Source organism: Eptatretus burgeri, chromosome 2 (genome assembly GCF_056783735.1).
Source record: "Eptatretus burgeri isolate ZD-2024b chromosome 2, Ebu_testis_v1, whole genome shotgun sequence".
NCBI classification, from domain to species: Eukaryota; Metazoa; Chordata; class Myxini; order Myxiniformes; family Myxinidae; genus Eptatretus; species Eptatretus burgeri.
In genome coordinates this window covers 1-5000 of record NC_140962.1, presented here as the reverse complement: position 1 = coordinate 5000, position 5000 = coordinate 1, and positions in this window count along the sequence as shown.

Here is a 5000-nt window from a genome sequence, read left to right as displayed (position 1 = left end):
TTTGGCAGGCAGAATTATTTAATTATTTTAATGTGATAGTCAGTAATAACGAAATTGAGCGCGCGCTTCGTGCTGCCCGGTTTGTAAGTCGTGTGTTTCGCGCCGTCTCAAAGCAGGCCTGTGTTTGCGTCACGATTAAACAACTAGTAGAGTAGTAACGCCGGCGTTGCTTGGGCTGGCAATAAAGGCCAGTGTTGCCTGGGCTTTCTTGCAAATTTCTTCTGAATAGGTGTTAGCAGTTCGCGGTTAGGGTTAGCGGTTCGGGTTAGGGTTGCAGTTAGGGTTAGGGTTAGCGGTTAGAGTTAGCGGTTAGGGTTAGGATTAGGGTTAGCTGTTAGGGTTGTTAGGGCTGTTAGGGTTGTTAGGGCTGTTTGGGCTGTTAGGGTTGTTAGGGTTGTTAGGGCTGTTAGGGCTGTTAGGGCTGTTAGGGCTGTTAGGGCTGTTAGGGCTGTTAGGGCTGTTAGGGCTGTTAGGGCTGTTAGGGCTGTTAGGGCTGTTCGGGCTGTTCGGGCTGTTAGGGTTAGCCGTTAGGGTTAGCCGTTAGGGTTAGGGTTACCAAGCTGTTCGGGTTAGGGTTCGGGTTAGTGTTAGGGTAGCTAAGCCTAACCCTAACACTAACGCTAACCCAAACCCTAACCCTAACCCTAACCCTAATAGCTTTCCGTAGCGGAGGTAAACAGCGCCCGGGGCAACGTGGAAATTTGCGTCCACCGTAGGCCTTAAACTTGAGTGTATTTGAATGGAAAATCCCCTAAGGGATATCGATTTATCGATTTTTTCGAATATCGCAAGTGTTATGGAAAAAAATTTATAGGCAATGATCGAAGTTGGACCAAAAGCCATAATCGTACCGAATTTGCATGGAATCCGTTGGAGTTTGTGACAATGCATTAAAAAGGAATTTTGAGGGGCCTCTTCAGGAAGACAAGAATATCCTTCGTGTGTATGTATATATATATATATATATATATATATATATATATATATATATATATATATATATATATATATATATATATATATATATATATATATATATATATATATATATATATATATATATATGACAAATATTGTTTCATTTCATGCAGTAACAAAAATGTGATGGTGGAAAAAAGAAAGGAACGTGCCAAAATATTACTATTTAGATGTTTTCTCTGGCACCGCTTCTCCTATGAATGCGAAACTTTGCGACTGTGATTTAAGTCTCATGTCGTGTCAAAGGCGGATACGTCTGATACGTCTGGGTGGCCGGTCATCACTGCCAGCAGTTATAAAGTGGCAGTTGTATTTTTTTGTTATTATTATTATTATTTCCTATTTATTCTTTTTCCGCCGGCAATTTGCGGCTCGTTTCGCTTTAAAAATCATTTTCTCAGGAACGGTCGGTCCGATCGACACGAAATTTTCACCATAGTCTGCATGTATCTTTTTTGATAGCAAATTTACGTGGGAATTGTGACGTCATCGTCATAATTCACCGTAGAAAACCTATATTATGACGTCATAGGTCACTCGGTTCGGCAGTCTTGTTTTGGGAATTTTTTTTTTTTTTTCATCTTCTTCTGGAGAACGCTTCAAAAGATCGAGGCGAAACTTTACGCACACATTCCACATGAGGTCGTTTATTAAGTTTGTTAGTTTTTTTTTTTTAATCGATCGGTCATACGGTTTGGCGGTAATCTTGAATTTACACTAAACTTTCAAACATCTTGTTTTTCTTCTCCAAAACGGCTCTTCAGATCAAGGGGAAACTTCACAAACGTATTGCCCACGAGTCGGGGCGATAAGTTTGTTAATTTCTTCTTGATAGGTCACATGGTCTTGCACCGATGTTTGATTGAAGAACAGTATTAACTATTGTTTTTTTCTGGAACCAATTATCCTATGGACGCAAAACTTTGCGACTATCATTCGAGTGTCACGTCGTATCAAAAGCGGACGTGTGGGTATCGTGTCATCACTGCCAGCAGTTGTAATTTATTATTCTTTTTCCGGCGGCAATTTGCGGGTTTTTTCGCTTTAAAAATCATTTTCTCCGGAACGGTAAGTTCGATCGACACGAACTTTTCGCCATAGTATGTATCTTTTTCCATTGCAAACTCGTTTGGTGATTGTGACGTCATCGGTCACGTGGTACGGGCGCTCTCTTGAAAAAACCGAAAAAACTTTTGACCTCTGTATCTCTGAAACAGTGGCATAGAAATTTTTTCCGCTTCATACATTTCAATAAGCTCCTCAAGGGGAACAGGGGTGATTTTTCGCGAGGTCATCGGTCAAGAGGTGTCCCGGTCAAAATTCGTTAGGTACAACGCCGCATCGGAAAAATCTGAAATTTCTTGGGCCTCATGTGGACGACAATTGACGGTCGAAAAAAATATATTTTGACGTCATCGGTCACTCGGTTTGGCCGCCATGTTGTTTTGGGATTTTTTTTTTTTTTAAACCTCCTTCTTCTTCAGAACGGCCAATCAAATCGAGGCGAAACTTTACACACACATTCCTCATGAGGTCTTTTATCAAGTTTGTTAATTTTTTTTTACTGATCGTTCATACGGTTTGGCGGCAATCTTGAATTTACCCTAAACCTTGTAAAACATCTTCTTCTTCTTCTTCTTCTTCTTCTTCTTCTTCTTCTTCTTCTTCTTCTTCTTCTTCTTCTTCTTCTTCTTCTTCTTCTTCTTCTTCTTCTTCTTCTTCTTCTTCTTCTTCTTCTTCTTCTTCTTCTTCTTCTTCTTCTTCTTCTTCTTCTTCTTCTTCTTCTTCTTCTTCTTCTTCTTCTTCTTCTTCTTCTTCTCCAGAATGGTTGTCAGGTCAAGGCGATACTTCACGAACATATTGCCCGCGAGTAGGGAATATAAGTTTGTTAATTTTAATTGATAGGTTACATGGTTTGGCAGCCATGTGGGATTCAAGAAAAGTATTAAGTGATGTTTTCTTTGGAGTGACATAACTTATGGAAGCGAAAATTTGCAACTGTCGTCCTACATGATGTGTGCGTTCGTCGTAAAAATTATGGCGTCATGAGTCACATGGAATTGTGCCCTCCGGTGGACAAAATCGGTTCTCACCCCTTGTGTGTGTGTGTGTGTTTGACCTTTTTTCCCTTGTGTGTGTTTGACGGCTTCTTGGAGTCTCTTGCACTGGTTATTTTCCATATTAACCATCCAGGTGCATGATGATTTTCGATAGTACTGCACTCTATGTGTTTTCATTGCCGCGTTTATCAGCTTTGGAATTAACATTGGCATTGTGCTATGCGGTGCACGATTTGAGGTGACACATCGTGTGTTTGCGTGTGTCTCGTGTGTCTCGTGTGTGTGTGTGTGTGTGTGTGTGTGTGTGTGTGTGTGTGTGTGTGTGTGTGTGTCTCGTGTGTGTGTGTGTGTGTGTGTGTGTGTGTGTGTGTGTGTCTCGTGTGTGTGTGTCTCGTGTGTGTGTGTCTCGTGTGTGTGTGTGTGTGTGTGTGTGTGTGTGTGTGTGTGTCTCGTGTGTGTGTGTGTCTCGTGTGTGTGTGTCTCGTGTGTGTGTGTGTCTCGTGTGTGTCTCGTGTGTGTGTCTCGTGTGTGTGTGTGTGTGTGTGTGTGTGTGTGTGTGTGTGTGTGTGTGTGTGTGTGTGTGTGTGTGTGTGTGTGTGTTGTTGTTGCTATTTTGCGTGTTAGGGTCAGGTGCTTGATGTGCGTGTGCGCTAGGGTTAGGGTAAGTGAGTACATTTTAGAGTTAGGGCATCTATATGTGTTCTGGTTACCGTTAGTGTGTATGTGTGTTCGGGTTTGCTTTAGTGTTAGGGTAAAGCTGTTAGGGTTTTTATGTGTGTTTGGGGTTAGGGGTTAGGGTTTGGTTTAGGTTTAGGGTTTGGGGTTAGGGTTAAGGTTAGGGTTTAGCGTTAGGCTTGTTAGGGTTAGGCGATTTGTTAGGGTTAGGGTTAGGGTTAGGGTTAGGGTTAGGGTTAGAGCTGTTAGGATTAGCGTGGGAGGGGTGGGAGAATTTATTTTAATGTTTTCTAAATTGTAACAAATGGAGTTTTAGAAATGTAATTTTTTTTCACGCTAAAAGTTGAATTGCCTGTCCTTTCTGGCCAAGAGACTTTTGCCCTAAATGTCGACCAATGCATCGGTGTGCAGCGGTGTGACCTGAGGTGATGACAGCGCATCTTTGTCTCGAAATGTACGAAGTGGCTTGTCGTTTAAAGGACACGTCTACAGTCTGGGTTGATAGCACCCACCACACGCCATGAAAGTATAAAATACTTTTAAATGTAAAATTGTTTCAGTGCCGGTACCTGAGGAAGTATAGATTCTCAGTGGCTTGTGCTACTTGGAACTGGCCAAGTATGGAGTTGCAATAAAACTCTCTGATGTGATGTCGAAGCGAATTGAATGGGATTGGTGTAACTGTTAACTAAAAGTAAGAATTGATGAAATAGAAGCAATTAATATTGCAATCAATGGGGATTCTTAAGTTCGCCATGCGAGGGTGAGAAGTGTATGGTGGATAATTAGACAATCAATTGTTTCACACGGGAAGTCTTGTGTGGACAACAGGTCGGTTTATCCGTGTCAATGGGTTTTAGGCAGGATTTTGTAACTAAATCGGACCAACGTTAAACTCTGCCTGAAGTCAAATAGCATTCCACAATCGCCCAGGTAGAATCCTTCAAAGATCACAACAAGGTGGTTTAAAAACAAACAAACAAACAAACAAACAAACAAACAAACAAACAAACAAACAAAAAAGCATCAAAAAAAAATTCCATCTCAGGTGTAAATGTGTGTGTGCGTGTGCGCGTGCGCGCGCGTGTGCGTGCGCGTGTGTGTGCGCGTGCGTGTGCGTGCGTGCGTGCGTGCGTGCGTGCGTGCGTGCGTGCGTGCGTGTGTGTGTGTGTAACTGCGTGTGTGTGTAACTGCGTGTGTGTGTGTGTGTGTAACTGCGTGTGTGTGTGTGTGTGTGTGTAACTGCGTGTGTGTGTGTGTGTGTGTGTAACTGCGTGTGTGTGTGTG